The sequence below is a fragment of the Pongo abelii genome, chromosome 16 (assembly GCF_028885655.2).
Source record: "Pongo abelii isolate AG06213 chromosome 16, NHGRI_mPonAbe1-v2.0_pri, whole genome shotgun sequence".
Taxonomy (NCBI): domain Eukaryota; kingdom Metazoa; phylum Chordata; class Mammalia; order Primates; family Hominidae; genus Pongo; species Pongo abelii.
In genome coordinates this window covers 48362062-48379583 of record NC_072001.2, presented here as the reverse complement: position 1 = coordinate 48379583, position 17522 = coordinate 48362062, and the positions used below count along the sequence as shown (strand labels likewise).

General features: G+C 46.8%; 1 protein-coding gene and 1 long non-coding RNA gene across 2 annotated transcripts in view; one reads left to right on the top strand and one right to left on the bottom strand.

Annotated features, from left to right (window-relative positions):
- Positions 1–436, bottom strand: part of LOC112129118 (uncharacterized) — a 35409-nt gene extending 34973 nt beyond the window's left edge. Inside the window, exons 1-2 of the long non-coding RNA XR_008513559.1 lie at positions 319–436; positions 76–226 (exon numbers count right to left, since the gene is read on the bottom strand). This is a non-coding gene — a long non-coding RNA (uncharacterized LOC112129118). The remainder of the gene's footprint in view (positions 1–75; positions 227–318) is intronic.
- SLC30A4 (solute carrier family 30 member 4) overlaps positions 1–17522 on the top strand; it is a 79572-nt gene that overhangs the window by 52073 nt on the left and 9977 nt on the right. The window lies entirely within an intron of this gene.

Genomic DNA, 17522 nt, shown 5'->3' with positions numbered 1-17522 from the left:
AGTCAGGGCATGAAGGACTGAGGTGAAGGTAAGAAATGTTTCCTGGACTTCCATTCATTAATCTATCATACTCACCTGTGAAGGCCATGGGGCAATTCCTAGTTCCAACACGTTCTTTTTCAGTTTACAGCTTGACTGGAGTTTCAGTGTTAGCACAACTCTATTCCATCTTCTTTTTGCTTCTTTATATAAGAATATTTTCCAAAGTCCAGGATATTTTTTAAACCTTAAAACAAAGTGTTATATAATTTAGTGTATTAGTCATTGACGTGTATTTGGTTTTAGAAGTGTTTCTGATCTAGGCGTGGTGGCTCATACCTGTAATCCCAGCACTTCAGGAGGCTCAGGAGGGAGGATCGCTTGAACTCAGAAGTTCAAGACCAGCCTGGGCAGCATGGTAAAACTCCATCCCTACAAAAAATTAGCCAGGCATGATGGTGCGCACCTGTAGTCCCAGCTACTTGGGAGGATCCTTTGAACCCAGCAAGTCGAGGTTGCAGTGAGCTGAAATTGTGCTGCTGCACTCCAGCCTTGGTGACAGAGTGAGATCCTGTCTCAAAAAAAGAAAAAGAAATGTTTCTCATCTTTAAGATACCATGATATTGAAATTTTGACATCTCAAAAAGTTGGTTCAGGCCGAGTGTGGTGGCTCACACCTGTAATCCCAGCACTTTGAGAGGCCAAGGCAGGCGGATCACCTGAGGTCAAGAGTTTGAGACCAGCCTGGCCAACATGGCATGGCAAAACCCCGTCTGTATTAAAAATACAAAAAACTAATCTGGGCATGGTGGCATGCACCTGTAATCCCAGTTACTCGGGAGGCTGAGGCAGGAGAATCGCTTGAACCCCGGTGGGTGGAGGTTGTAGTGAGCCGAGATCACACCACTACATTCCAGCCTGGGCGACAGTGAGACTCTGTCTCAAAAAAAAAAAAGTTGGTTCAAGTGGTTGGAAATGTTTTTTTCTTTTTCTTTCTTTTCTTTTCTTTCTTTTTTTTTTTTTTTTTAATTTTCTTTAGGCAAGGTCTCACTGTGTCACCCAGCCTGCAGTGGTGTGATCTTGGCTCACTACAGCCGCATCCTCCCGGGTTCAAGAGATTCTTGTGCCTCAGCCTCCTGAGTAGCTGGGATTATAGGCATGCACCATCACGCCCAACTAATTTTTGTATTTTTAGTAGAAATAGGGTTTCACCACGTTGGTCAAGCTGGTCTTGAACTTCTGGGTTCAAGCAATCCACTCATCTTGGCCTCCCAAAATGCTTAGGATTACAAGCATAAGCCACTGCACCCAGTGGAAATGGTTTTTTCTGAAGTAGATTGAGACTATTCCAAATGTCACCCATTTTACAATTATTCAACCAAGGATTGACCTGTGAAGACCATCTGCCTGCCACTGAACATGCTATGAAATAGAACACACAATAGCAGTGGGGGTTTTTTTTTGTAAGTTAAACAGGAAATAAAACAATGTTATGTTTTTGGAGGGCTTCTTGGGCCATAGCCTCACTCCTGTGGATAGAAGATCACACTTGTCTCCCATTAGGAATGGCTTCAGAAATTGTGACCAGGAGGATTAAAGTCCATCCTCTTGGTAATGACATGCAAAGTCCTGATCTGGTCACTGCTTACCTAGTCACCCTGCAGTTCCAGCCTTTCCCACCACCACTAGCCTACCTCCCATGTGTCAGCCACACCAAACTATAGGCAGCTTTTGGTTAACCAGGGAAATAAATAATTGCTAACACTTATTGATCCCTGACTGCATTCCAGACACTGCTGCTCACTTTGCTTGTTTGTTTTTTGAGACGGAGTCTCGCACTGTCGCCCAGGCTGAAGTGCAGTGGTGCGGTCTCGGCTCACTGCAAGCTCTGCCTCCCAGGTTCACGCCATTCTCCTGCCTCAGCCTCCTGAGTAGCTGGGACTACAGGTGCCCGCCACGACACCCAGCTAATTTTTTGTATTTTTCAGTAGAGATGGGGTTTCACTGTGTTAGCCAGAATGGTCTCAATCTTTCGACCTCGTGACCCACCCGCCTCAGTCTCCCAAAGTGCTGGGATTACAGGTGTGAGCCACCACGCCCAGCTGTGCTCTTTGTTTTATTTAATGTTCATGATGGTAATGTGAGGAACATTGTCCTTCTCACCAGGAGGGTTTAAGTGACTTGCCCGAAGTCATCTAGTTAGAGTTGTAATGCAGGAACAGAAAGCCACAGACAACTCTTAAATAAGTTATAACTAGTTATGTGTAATACAAAAGGGATTCACTGTAGATTAATGTAGTCAAAATCAACAAGCTTTAGATAACAGACATATAAACATAGTGGAAGTATAATACTTTAGGAATAGGAGATTACACTTCTTTTCACACCTGATCTTTTTTGTGAGAGGGTGGGGCAGTTCCATGTTACAGTCAACATGCACTCACTGGTCATAGCAGTTCCCCACATCTTCAGCCAATGAACACATGGTTTTGGGAAAGGGAAAGGAGGCTAAGTCAGGGAGAAGGAGCTGTGCCTACAACTGGGCCATCGTCAGGACAGGGTGGAGACAAAAGGAAATAGCTCAGAAATGCTGCCTAGACAATGTGAACCCACTGGAAACAAAACAAAAGCATAAGCCTTTGGTAATTCACAGAAACACCCAGGAAGGCACCAAAGTTTCTACAAGTCACAGAATTAGACATTAAAACTGATCTCATCTTGTTTGAGGAATGGGTAAGATCCAGCTGATATCTGGGTTAGTTACTAGGTAGCTCCAAACCAAATACTTAGATGTTTTCCTTGTGAGGTCACACAGAGTCAGGGACTCAGCAGGCTGCCTGGGTTTCCATCCTGGCTCTCCCTGGCAGTGAGATTTGTGGAAAGTTACTGAACTTCTCTGTGCTTCAGTTTCTCCATCTGAAAATGGGGATAATAATTGTCTCTACCTAATGTGATTTTATGAGGATTAACTGAGCTATATCACAAATATACTGAGAACACACAAAACTCAAATGTTAGCTATTATTACTACAAGTTGATTTTTCTTTTATTTATTGTTGTTGTTGTTGTTTTTGAAATGGAGTCTCACTCTGTCATCCAGGCTGGAGTGCAGTGGTGCGATTTTGGCTCACTGCAGCCTCCGCCTCTGGGTTCAAGCAATTCTTCTGCTTCAGCCTCCCGAGTAGCTGAGACTACAGGCACACACCACCAAGCCCTGCTAATTTTTGTATTTTTAGTAGAGACGGGGTTTTGCCATGTTGGCCAAGCTGGTCTTGAACTCCTGACCTCAAGTGATCCACCCACCTCGGCCTCCCAAAGTGCTGGGATTACAGGCATGAGCCACCATGCTTAGCCACAAGTTAATTTTCACAAACGCATCACCTACTATTATTTTTGCTTGACTAAGTGAGCATTGCTCGTCTTGCAGCTCGTCTTTGCCCCCCTTCTTTACCTAGAAGATCTTATTCCTCAACTTCTGTACCTCACTAAAACCAACAGCTCCTTAATGACTCCACTCCAGAAGCATCATCTCCAAGAAGGCTTTCTTGCTCCTGCATGTGAATGAGGCCTCCATGGTTTGGTGCCTCCATCACTTGGTCACCATGGAGAGCCATGGTGTCGGTTACCCACAGCCACTGGGGCAGGACCTAGGTCTTTGAATCTCCAGTGTGGGAGACAGTGAACGTTCATAGGCTATGTGAATGTCCCCACAGTTGGGGATTCATTAAATATCTATCTCTGCACAGAAAATTTTTAAAGAGCCTTAAGAACCCCCACTGTCAAGGCTCTGACCTATCTCCTATAATGTAACTGAAACCCTATCATAAAACTGCCCTTCTATAAAAATATTCCAGATTTGCCATCTCCCAGTTACAAAGAATTGGGTTTGTATACTTAAGAGTATGTGTAGTTATATACTATAGCTATGCAAGTCTTTCGGTTTGTTTTATCTTTTTTTTTTTTGAGACCAAGTCTTACTCTGTTGCCCAGGCTGGAGTGCAGTGGCACGATCTCGGCTCACTGCAAGCTCCGCCTCCCAGGTTCATGCCATTCTCCTGCCTCAGCCTCCTGAGTAGCTGGGACTACAGGTACCTGCCACCACGCCCGGCTAATTTCTTTTTGTATTTTTGGTAGAGATGGGGTTTCACCGTGTTAGCCAGGATGGTCTCGATCTCCTGACCTCATGATCCACCCGCCTCGGCCTCCCAAAGTGCTGGGATTACAGGCCGTGAGCCACTGTGCCCGGCCTGTTTTATCTCTTTAAGTTTACAACAAAAATTAGACACATTTCTGAAACACTCCAGATAATAATATAATTACAACTAAAAGTGTTAATGGCCAGCAGTTATTATCACTTACAGAACATGATAATCTCCCTGTCAGCCCAGTAGTAGCACTGAGCTGGTTCACAACAATTCTAGCCTTGCTAATGACAGTTTGTTTTTTTAATAACAGATTATTTTTTAAATGAATTAATAAGGCGACTATTTTCAGCTTGAAACTGTGGAAGAGCTCACTTACTACTTTTTTTTTTTTTTTAAAGAGACAAGGTCTCACTGTCACCCAGGCTGGAGTGAAACGGTGGGATCATGGTTCACTGCAGCCTCGACCTCCCAGGCTCAAGCAATCCTGCTACCTCAGCCCCCCAAGTAGCTGGGACTGTAGGCATGTGCCACCATGCCCAGCTAATTTTTTGATTTTTTTTTTTTTTTTTTGGTAGAGATGAGGTCTCCCTATGTTGCCCAGGCTGGTCTTGAACTTCTGGGCTCAAGTGATCCTCCTGCTTTAGGTTCCCAAAGTGCTGGGATTACAGGTGTAAGCCAACATGAAAGTGGCTGACACTACTTTCAAAGTATTAATGGATTTAAAACCAATAATCTTTATCTTCATTGTTAAAATATTTAACCAAGTATATACACATGCATTGGATTAAGGGACAGCCAGGCACAGTGGTTCACCCCTGTAATCCCAGCACTTTGGGAGGCCAAGGCAGGAGGATCACATGAGCCCAGAGGTTCAAGACTAGCCTGAACAATATGGTAAGACCCTGTATCTAAAAATAAAATAAAATGAAATAAGAGACAGAAGAACTGGTTCTGGTCCCAGCTTTGCTAAACGTGTCTCTCTGGACAAGTTACTCTGTTTTGCTAGGCCTCAGTCTAGCTGTCTGTATAATAATAATAAATGCTGATTGAGTGTTCCACACTGTACTTGCCAAGCACTGTTCTAAAAGCTTTTTCAGTGTTAACGAATTGTTAGCAACAGTTCTATGAATTATTATTACCCCAGTGTACAAATGAGGAAACTGAGGCAGAGAAAGGTTAGGTAACTTCCCAAGGTTAGCTAATTAGTAGCAGAGCTGGGATTCCAATACAAAGTGGTCTGGCTCAGCATTCCCACTCTTAGCCTTTATGGTGAGATTCTCCAGCTGGGACCAACACTGTCAATTATCTAGTGCAGAATTGCATGACACTCTCATAAGCCTCCTAAGGAGGCTGGGTGGCTGCCCCAGGCCACAGAGAGAACCTGCCTGCAGGGGAAGCTGTGTGGGTAGGGCGGATGTGAGTGAGGAGGGCCCGGTGGGAAGGAGCCTGCTCTATCAATAATGGTCCAACTGTATGTACACTTACTTTCACTCTGTCCCCATCTCTCCTAGAACTACCAGAGGCTTTCTGACTTTTTTTGCAAATAAAGACCCTGAGGGGGCTATGCTCTTACTGTCTCTTCTCTTGTCCACTTTGTTAGTGAGCCTGAATGGTAGGATATTAAGGAGAGGGTTTGGATCCAGGCTACAGTGGGTTCAGTTTCAGCTGTATGAACTTAATAGATGTGTGATCTTGGGAAGGGTGGAAACCTCTCTAAGCCTTTTTCTTCAGCTGTACAACAGAATAACACCTTGTGTTATAACCACAGGAGTTAGAGAAAACGCCACACGTTGAGACAAATTAAGAGTCCTTTATTAAGCCAGTGGCCAAAGAGACGGCTAACGCTCAAAATTCTCTCGGCCCCGAGGAAGGGGCTTGATTAACTTTTATACCTAGGTTTAGGAAGGGGAGGGGAACTCAAATGCAATAATGCTACAGAAGTAAAAACATGCAAGAACCAAAAAAGCAAATGGTTACAAAGAGATAAACGATTTAAAAGACAAATGGTTACAAAAAGAGCAACGGTACCAGGTGCAGGGCTCTAAATCCTTCATTTATAATTAGATACAGGGGCTATGCCGGACACGAACTCAAGGCTTTATGTTGTTATCTCCTTGAGAAAAATCCTGGGAACTTCATACATTGTTGGTGCTAGTACCTTATCAGTTAATTGGGCTCCTTTGAAATGCTGAGGATCTGTTTACACAGGTCAACTCCTTACGGAAGGTGGTCGGATAAGGAGCCCTTAGTGTCTTGTAAATTAAGGGGTCAGTTGGAGTTTGTCTGGCTTTCCCAGCTAGAGAGAGTCTGATTTACATGAGAAGCAAGGCTAGGTGATTAAAGAGACAAACAGGGAAGATTCAAAGTAGCGAGTTAGAGTAAAAACAAGGTTAGGCATTTCACTTGAACTTCGTTCACAAGGTTGCTTTAGGGATTAACTAAAATAAAGCACATACAACATCTAGCATTAGCTGGGTGTGGTGGCTCACACCTGTAATCTCAGCACTTTGGGAGGCTGACGAGGATGGATAACCTGAGATCGGAGTTCGAGACCAGCCTGGCTAATATGGTGAAAACTCGTCTTTACTAAAAATACAAAAAATTAGCTGGGCATGGTGGCAGATGCCTGTGATTCCAGCTACTCAGTAGGCTGATGCGGGAGAATCACTTGAACCTGGGAGGCTGAGGCTGCAGTGAGCTGAGATAGTGCCATCGCACTCCAGCCTGGGCAACAAGAGCGAAACTCCATCTCAAAAACAAAACAAACAAACAAAAAAAAAAAAACCACATCTAGTATAGTTCTTGATACATTGTTTCTTTTTCCCCCACTCCTCACACTGATTGAGAAATTGAGAGCCTCCCTACTGGACACATCTAGTTAATTTAGTCTAATTCAGGTAGATTCTCTCCTCAGGGACTAATCTAAGGATGATGTAAACCAAAAATAAAATTCTAAGGCCAACCATCTGAATGTGTTATAGGACTTTTCCCTAGTTAAGCTACAGGCAGGGTCCTTGTCACACGACCATGAAAAATGAGGCTCGCAGATAATTTGAAGGGTGAGAAAAATGGGATTTATTGGGCAAAAAGGAAAACAGGGACTCTCTGCAAAGCCAGAGTCCTGCTAGTGTGCTTCCTGCCTCGCAGATTGAATCCCAGGTACCATATCCCGGAACAAGAGAGAAAGGCCAGGCTCCTTCCCTGCCAAGGGCGCTAACTTCCTATGGCTCCACCCCAGTGCGCATTTCTCCCAGTGTGCGGGCTGTCAGAGGTTCTGCCAGGGAGCCCTTCCCACCCAGCTGTCTCAAAGGGACTTCATTCTTGGCCAAGGGACTCATAATTTTTTTTTTTTTTTTTTTTGAGACAGGGTCTCTGTTGCCCAGGCTGGAGTGCAGTGGCACAATCTTGGCTCACTGCAACCTCCACCTCCCAGGTTGAAGCGACTCTTCTACCTCAGCCTGCCAAGTAGCTGGGATCACAGGCATGCACCACCACACCCAGCTAATTTTTGTATTTTTAGTAGAGACGGGATTTCACCATGTTGGCCAGGTTGGTTTCAAACCCCTGGCCTCAAGTCATCCACCGGCCTTGGCCTCACAAAGTGCTGGGATTACAGGCGTGAGCCACTGCACTTGGCCAAGACCCATGAGATTTAACCTGAGAGACTGGTTTAGGCCAAGACGGGAAGTGGGGGTCATACACCCCTCATTATACCTGTCAGCATTTAACATTAACACATACCTTAAGTCTGATCAAAAGCATTTACAGCCTATTCTTTCTGAAGCCTGATAACTGAAGGCTTCATCTGCATGACAAAACTTTGGTCTCCACAACCTCTTACTGCAACCCAGACATTTCCTTTCTGTTGCTCCCAGGTCTTTAGATAAACTCAACCAATATTCAACCAGAAAAATTTTAAATCTACCTATAAACTGGAACCACCACCCACCCCTTCGAGTTGGCCCACCTTTCTGGACTGAACCAATGTATTTCTTTTTTTTTTTTTTTTTTTTTTTTTTTGAGATGGAGTCTTGTTCTGTCTCTTGCCCAGGTTGGAGTGCAGTGGCATGATCTCGGCTCACTGCAACCTCTGCCGCCCGGGGTTCAAGCAATTCTCCTGCCTCAGCCTCCCAAGTAGCTGGGATTACAGGTGCCTGCCACCATGCCCGGCTAATTTTTGTATTTTTAGTAGAGATGGGGTTTCGCCATGTTGGCCAGGCTGGTCTTGAACTCCTGACCTCAGATGATCCACCCGCCTCAGCCTCCCAAAGTGCTGGGATTACAGGTGTGAGTCACCGTGCCCAGCCTGAACCAATGTATTTCTTAAATGTTTTAGATTGAAGTCTCATGTCTCCCTAAAATGTATAAAACCAAACTGTCCCCCAACCACCTTGGGCACCTGTTCTCAGAATTTCCTGAGGGCTGTGTCATGGGCCATGGTCACTCATATTTGGCTCAGAATAAATCTCTTCAAATATTTTACAGAGTTTGACTTTTCGTCGACAATGGAAAGAAACTAACTCTTATCAGGGGGTTTATACCGGGTCATTTCATATATATAGCCTCCCAATGGGGAAGAACTGACCCTGAGTTTGAATTTAGATTGAGTCAGTGTGACCTTAGATAAATTATTTGACCTCTTCGGGCTCAGTTTTTTCACTGGTAAAGTGGGTGTAACTGAAATGCAGGTTGGTTGCTCCTCGCGTGTACAGTCCAACAAGAGCAAGGCCAGATATTTAAAAAGTGAATTTATTGCAAACCTGGTGTGAACCCTGAAAATCTGAGACAGGTCTGAGTTAATTTAGAAAGTTTATTTCACCAGAGTTGAGGATGTGCACCGGTGACACAGCCTCAGGAAGTCCTGACAACATGTGCCCAAGGTGGTCAGAGCAAAGTTTTCCCTTTTATACGTGCTAGGGAGACATGAGACATCAGTCAACATATGCAAGATGAACACTGGTTCGGTCTGGAAAGGTGGGAAGACTCAAAGTGGGGAGGGCGCTTACAGGTCATAGGTAGATAAGAGATAAACAGCATTCTTTTGAGTTTCTGATTAGCCTCTCCAAAGGAGGCAATCAGATATGCATTTATTTCAGTGAGCGAAGGGCCCTAAGCAGTTCCCGGCTTGACTTTTTCCCTTAGCTTCATGATTTGAGGGCCCCAAGATTTATTTTCCTTTCACACTAGCTTGGGGAGGGGCACAAAGTGTCCTGCCTTCAAATGTGCTACTTCCCCTCTGGAGCAGAAAGGAGACACTTTGATAAAGTAAGAGGGGAATGAATAAGAGCAGGGGGTCCCACTGCTTGTTTGGTGCCTTATTTACCATCCAGTTGAGTTGGCACCTTCCTGGGCAGAAGTTGTAAAAGTGGCCAAGTGGGAAAAGGGTGTGCTTTTGCTGTGCCCTCCTGGTGGATGAATGTCCCAAGCCAACCCTCTGGAGGTGAAAGTTCCGTTGTGGGCATGACTTGGTCTGCAAATCTGCCAACTCTCAAGAGACATCTGTCTTGGAACACACAGAAGAACTTGTCTGCAAGGAGTGTCTGGTGAGGGGGAAGTGAAAGGTTGTATTTGCATTTCTGAAGGGCTAAGTAGAAAATAGGGAACAGTGGGAAAGGGGAGAGAAGACAACTTATTTTGGGGCACTCAGTTACATGGGGACTCATAATATTAGCTGACTTCATAGGACTGTTGTGAGAATTAAATGAAATAATGCATGCAAAATGCCTGGCATATGTTAGTATTCAATAAATGTTGGCTATGGTTGTCATTATTCCTATTTAGGGTTCCTGAGCTTCCCTAGCCTCACTAGAAGCTTCCCTGGCCTCACCAGCTTTCCAAGCACCCTACTAACAGGTTCAAAATCACAGACTTAAATATACCAGTAGGATGCAGGGTCTGCTTCACAAGCCATCACTCATAATCATCCCAGCTCAGAACATGTCATCAGCTCAGGAGTGACATCCTATCACAGCCCCTTCCCTCATCCTTCCACCAGAAGCCTATGGTTGGAGCTGCTTCTGCAGAATTAGGAGCAGAACCTGATGAGTCATGAGCAGAAGGACCTAAAAATTCTTAGGAAGCCTCTTGGTTCAATGCATCCACACCCACTCAATCATGGCCTAAAAATAGTTTTTCTCTAGGGAGAGACCTAACGAGAGATGTGTGTATGTCGTGTCACAGTGACAGAATGAGAGCTCGGATTGCTAGGGGTTTCTCAGGAGCTGAATCTTCCCCCACTGTTCCCCCACCACATCCCCAGGACAGGCACAGCTGTACTAGCACAGTACGTCCTCCTCCTCCCCTTCCTTCACAATAAGCACCCCACACACATCTGAAACACCAGGTTCACCAACAACTACACCCCGTCCTCCAAACTCACCTCTCTCATCCCTGTACCTGCTTCTCATTTTACAGGTTATCTCAGTAGGAGTGGGAGAGCCTCAATCCCTCACCAAACCCTACACCTCTCCTGGGGACATCTCAATGCCTAAACAGAAACCACTCCACTTTATAACTTTGCTTTGGATTCATCCTCCCATTTCTCAGCAGATTTCAATGTTGAACACACCCATAGCCCAACCAAACTGAGTCCATTAGACTACAAGCACCTTGAGGACAGGGCCCATGTCCATCTTGCCCCATCCCATCCTTAGTGACCACCACAATGCAGGGCACAAAGTGAGCCTCAATAAATCTTTGCGCAGTGAATGATGAGCAAATGAATTCAGATTTTACAGAAGGAGGGGAAGTCTTTCCCTGTTACAGAATCACTGGATTAAGGAATATACTTCAGAACTGTGCTGTCCAATATGGTAATCACTAGCCACATTTGGCCATTTAAATATTAGTTAAAATTAATCAAAATTAAATTCTACTATATGATCTAGTCATTCCGTTCTTCGGTATTTACCCACGAAAAATTAAAGCATATGTCCAAAGACTCATATAATGATGTTCATAGCAGCTTTATTCACAATGGCTAAAAACTCGGGAAAAAATATTTATCCACAGATGAATGGATAAACAAATCATAGCATATCCATACAATGGAATACTGCTGGGTGATAAGAAGGAATTAATTATTGATAAACACAATGACACGGATGAATCTCAAAAGAATTATGCTGAGCAAAAGGGACAGACAAAAAAGAGTAAATACTGTAGGATTCCACTTATATGAAATTCTTAAAAATGCTCAGCGTCGTAAAGATGGGGCAAAAATAAAATTCTAAAAAATGCAACCTATCATGACTGAAAGCAGATCAGTAGTTGTCTGGGGATTAGTGGGAGCAGGGAAGGTTGGGAGGGAGGGATTACAAAGATGCAGGAGGAAACTCGTGTGGGTCCTGCACATGTTCACTGTCCTGATTGTGGTGATGGTTTCACAGGGGTGTGCTCATGTCCCAAAACTTACCAAACTGTACCCTTTAAATATGTGCAGAGCATGATATGTCAATTATATCGCAATTTAAAACAAGAGTTAAAAACATTCAATAAGTTTAGAAATTCAGTTCCTAAGTCACCCCAGCCACATTTCAAGCACCCAATAGTCATATGTGGTTAGTGGCTGCCATATTGCCCAGCACAGGTATAGCACGTTAACATTATTGTAGAAAGTTCTGTTGAATAGCACTGCTCTCGAATCACAGAAAAACAGAGGCACAAGGGCCTCAGAAGCTATCTGCACAACCCTCCACAAAGCATAAATATCCAAACATACAAAAATCCTGGGCTATCCCTGTGACCCCACACCTATCCAGGCCTCAGGCCACCCTATGCTCAGCCCCAGCGGGGCTCACTGGGCTGCCTGGGCTCTCAGTTCCGCCCCTCTGTGCTCCATCATCCTCCGTTTCCAACCTTCCATCTTCTCATCTCTCCCAAGCTGGAGGAACAGCAAACTAGGCCACCGTGACCTTTAGTCTACCTCTGGCACTGCCCTGCTTCCATCCCTCTTCTCGCAGGCAAAGTCCCTTTTGTCCATTGTATGAGTCCATTCTCATATTGCTATAAATAAATATCTGAGACTGGGTGATTTATAAAGAAAAGAGGTTTTTTTGTTTTTGTTTTTGTTTTTGAGACAGAGTCTCACTGTTGTCGCCCAGGCTCGAGTACAGTGGCTTGATCTTGGCTCACTGCAACTTCCGCCTCCCAGGTTCAAGTGATTCTCCTGCCTCAGCCTCTCCAGTAGCTGGGATTACAGGCACCTGCTACCATGCTGGCTAACTTTTTGTTGTTGCTGTTGTTGTTGTTGTATTTTTAGTAGAGATGGGGTTTCACCATGTTGGCCAGGCTGGTCTCGAACTCTTGACCTCAGGTGATCTGCCCACCTCGGCCTCCTAAAGTGCTGAGAGATAGGTGTGAGCCACCGCGCCCGGCTAAGAAAAGAGGTTTAATTGGCTCACGGTTCTGCAGGTTGTACAGGAAGCATGGCAGCATCTGCTTCTGGAGAGGCCTCAGGGAGCTTCCAATCCTGGTAGAAGGCTAAGCGGGAGCAGGCGCATCACATGGCTGGAACAGGAGGAAGAGAGAAGCCGGTAGTGGCTCAGTCCTAGTCCAAAAGGCTCAAAAGTAGGGAAGTTGACAGTGCAGCGTTCAGTCTGTGGCCAGAGGCCTCGGAGCCCCAGGCAGGCCACCAGTGCAAGTCCCTGAGTCCAAAGGCCGAAGAACCTGGAGTCTGATGTCCAAAGGCAGGAGGAACCAGAGGAGAAAGATGGAAGCCAGAAGACTCAGCGAGCCAGCACATCCCTCCTTATTCTGCCTGTTTTGTTCTAGCCGCACTGGCAGCCGATTGGATGGTGCCCACCGCTATTGAGGGTGGGTCTGCCTCCCCAGTCCACTGGCTCAAACGTCAGTCTCCTCTGGCAACACCCTCAGAGACACACCCAGAAATCGTACATTACCAGCCATCTAGGCATCCCTCAATCCAGTCGAGACATCTAATATTAGCCATCACATCCGTCGATCTATTTTATTTATTTATTTATTTTGAGACGGAGCTTCACTCTTGTTGCCCAGTCTGGAATGCAATGGTGCCATCTTGGCTCACTGCAATCTCCGCTTCCTGGGTTCAAGCAATTCTCCTGCCTCAGCCTCCCGAGTAGCTGGGATTACAGGCATGCGCCACCACGCCCGGCTAATTTTGTATTTTTAGTAGAGCGAGGGTTTCTTCATGTTGGTCAGGCTGGTCTTGAACTCCCAACCTCAGGTGATCCACCACCTTGGCCTCCCAAAGTGCTGGGATTACAGGCGTGAACCACCATGCCTGGCCCACCAATTAATATACTTTGGATTTCATTGTCTCCACTTGACCAAAATTTCTCCCCTGAGGTCACCAATGCTATTCCAAGTGACATAGCCACTGGACATGTTTCAGCCCTTTAAGTTACTAGATTTAAATTTTTTCTTCATTTTCTTTATTTATTATTATTATTTATTATTTTTTTTTTTTTTGAGGCAGAATTTCGCTCTTGTTGCCTAGGCTGGTGCAGTGGCGTGATCTCGGCTCACCACAACCTCCGCCTCCCGGGTTCAAGCAATTCTCCTGCCTCAGCCTCCTGAGTAGCTGGGATTACAGGCATGTGCCACCATGCCTGGCTAATTTTTGTATTTTTAGTAGAGATGGGCTTTCTCCATATTGGTCAGGCTGGTCTCGAACTCCTGACCTTAGGTGATCCGCCCACCTTCGCCTCCCAATGTGCTGGGATTGCAGGCGTGAGCCACCGCGCCCGGGCTTTTTCTTTATTTTCAATACATGAACCTTCACGCGGTCCAAAAATCAAAGCAATCCAAAAAGACAGTGAATAGCTCATCCTCCTGCTCCCGTTGTCCTCACTGTCTGTCCCCTAATAAGTAACCACTTGTATTAGCTTCTTGGATGTCTTCTTCCAGAGTTTACATCCCCAAGCCTCTTCACCCACACACACACAAAGGAACGTGCAACAGACACACCTCCTGCTAGCGGCTCTGCCCTGTTCACTCCAGAACCTATCTCAGCCTCTCCCACGGCAGGACTTGCAGAGCTGCCTCTGGCTTCTGTGCAGCTGAGTTCTCACTGGCCCTGCCTGTTCTGACCCTGGGACCAAGGCGCCCTGGAGACACCTCCTTGCTTCCGTGCCTGCACTCTCCTGGCTCTCTTCTCACCTCTCTGACCACTTCCTCTGGCTCCCCAACCTCCTCCTGCTCCTTAAATGCTGGAGCCCTCCAGAGCCCAGTCCTTTCTTTTCATGCCCCATGCTCAGCCTGGGGAGGCTCACACCTTCCTGGTGAGGGCCCCTGGGGAAGCAGTAGCAGAAGGAGTGAGCATGTTTTTATCAAGTACAAGCTATTTGAGTTGCCGGGGAGCCATCTGCCTCCACTGTTGCCACCGTGGCCATTTTTACAGCTGCCAGAAAGAGAACCCGAGAAGGAAGGACTGTAACACAAAGGTCACACTTGGTATTTTTATGGGCATCCTTGTAGTTTCCTATATCCCCATATTTGCGGAAGCAGGACCTTTGCTTTCCTCCTAATCAGAACAGCAAAAGCAACTAATAAGCAAAAGAATCACAGAAAAGGGCTGGGCACGGTGGCTCACATCTGTAATCCCAGCACTTTAGGGGGCTGAGATGGGTGGATCACTTGAGGTCAGGAGTTCGAGGTGGGTGGATCACTTGAGGTCAGGAGTTCGGTGATGGTGGTGGTGGTGGTGGTGGTGGTGATGGTGATGGTGGTGATGGTGATGGTGATGGTGGTGATGGTGGTGATGATGATGGTGATGGTGGTGATGATGGTGGTGATGGTGATGGTGATGGTGGTGATGATGGTGATGGTGTGTTGGTGGTGGTGATGATGGTGATGGTGGTGGTGATGGTGTGGTGGTGATGGTGGTGGTGGTGTTGGTGATGGTGGTGGTGGTGATGGTGGTGGTGGTAGTGGTGATGGTGGTGGTGGTGATGGTGATGGTGGTGATGGTGATGGTGGTGGTGGTGATGGTGGTGGTGGTGATGATGGTGGTGATGGTGATGGTGATGGTGTGGTGGTGGTGATGGTGGTGGTGATGGTGATGGTGTGGTGGTGGTGGTGGTGGTGATGATGGTGGTGGTGGTAATGATGGTGATGGTGTGGTGGTGATGGTGGTGGTGATGGTGATGGTGTGGTGGTGGTGGTGGTGGTGATGGTGATGGTGGTGGTGGTGATGGTGGTGGTGGTGGTGGTGGTGATGGTGGTGATGGTGGTGGTGGTAATGATGGTGATGGTGTGGTGGTGGTGATGGTGGTGGTGGTAGTGATGGTGTGGTAGTGGTGGTGATGGTGTGGTGATGGTGTGGTGGTGATGGTGATGGTGGTGGTGGTGATGGTGGTGGTGGTGGTGGTGATGGTGTGGTGGTGGTGGTGATGGTGATGGTGGTGGTGGTAATGATGGTGATGGTGTGGTGGTGGTGATGGTGGTGGTGGTGGTGGTGATGGTGTGGTGGTGGTGGTGATGGTGATGGTGGTGGTGGTGATGGTGGTGGTGGTGGTGGTGATGGTGGTGGTGGTAATGATGGTGATGGTGTGGTAGTGGTGATGGTGGTGGTGGTGGTGGTGATGGTGTGGTGGTGGTGGTGATGGTGGTGGTGGTGGTGGTGGTGATGGTGTGGTGATGGTGTGGTGCTGTTGGTAGTGATGGTGTGGTGGTGGTGATGATGGTGGTGGTGGTGATGGTGTGGTGGTGGTGGTGGTGATGGTGGTGATGGTGTGGCGGTGGTGTTGGTGTGGTGGTAGTGATGGTGTGGTGGTGGTGGTGATGATGGTGGTGATGATGGTGGTGGTGGTGATGGTGTGGTGGTGGTGGTGATGATGGTGGTGGTGGTGATGGTGGTGGTGGTAATGATGGTGATGGTGTGGTGGTGGTGATGGTGATGGTGGTGGTGGTGATGATGGTGGTGGTGGTGATGGTGGTGGTGGTAATGATGGTGATGGTGTGGCGGTGGTGTTGGTGTGGTGGTAGTGATGGTGTGGTGGTGGTGGTGATGATGGTGGTGATGATGGTGGTGGTGGTGATGGTGTGGTGGTGATGATGGTGATGGTGTGGTGGTGATGATGGTGATGGTGTGGTGGTAATGATGGTGATGGTGTGGTGGTGGTGGTGGTGGTGGTGGTGGTAGTGATGGTGTGGTGGTGGTGGTGATGATGGTGGTGATGATGGTGGTGGTGGTGATGGTGATGGTGGTGGTGGTGATGATGGTGGTGATGATGGTGGTGGTGGTGATGGTGTGGTGGTGGTGGTGATGGTGGTGGTGGTGATGGTGGTGGTGGTAATGATGGTGATGGTGTGGTGGTGGTGGTGGTGATGGTGGCGGTGGTAATGATGGTGATGGTGTGGCAGTGGTGTTGGTGTGGTGGTAGTGATGGTGTGGTGGTGGTGGTGATGATGGTGGTGATGGTGGTGGTGGTGGTGGTGGTGATGGTGTGGTGGTGGTGGTGATGATGGTGGTGATGATGGTGGTGGTGGTGATGGTGTAGTGGTGATGGTGACGGTGTGGTGTAGTGGTGGTGGTGATGGTGGCAGTGGTGATGGTGATGGTGATGATGATGGTGGTGGTGGTGATGGTGGCAGTGGTGGTGGTGATGGTGATGATGATGGTGGTGGTGGTGGTGATGGTGATGATGATGGTAGTGGTGGTGGTGATGGTGGCAGTGGTGGTGGTGATGGTGATGGTGTGGTGGTGATGATGGTGGTGGTGGCGATAGTGTAGTGGTGATGGTGGTGGTGGTGGTGGTGGTAGTAGATGTCAACTGGCAGTACAGGGCAGGAGCAGCAGCTATGACTGGGCTTGATGTGGATCAGCCTCTGGGCTAGCTTAGACAAGCTACCTCAGTTCCCACATTTGCACAGCGGGCTTCTGAGTAATATATTAATACAGTGTGATCAGCACATGACAAGTACTCAATAACTACACGTTTTCCCTCCACTCCTAACCCTCCCCATCTCCCAGGTATTCCTCCCCCAGCTAGGGCTAGCTGTCCTCCTTGCCAGAGGGGTCCGTGGAGGCTCAGTGTTTCCAATAACTTTGCACCCTCTGCTGTCATGCTTATGCCTCTAGCTGGCAGGTACCTGGGGAAGCTGAAGCCTCAGGTACCACTTAATCTTAGCAACAATTAATGGCGAAGAAAGTGAGAGTTTTGTTCATTTTGGATACAGCTATTCTTTATAAACCAATGAAACAATAAATATGCCAGAATTCCCAAATTATAGAAAAAATTCTATTCAATGAACAGAAGACAGCAAAACCAAAGAGGAATCATATTTAATAAATTCTGCTAAAAATATGGATGAATTGATGAGGAAAAATGAAAGTTGATTCATATCTTTCACTTTATGCTGGAATAAATTCTAGATTCTGATATTCTGTGGAACAGTGTAAAAGACTAAGTAGGG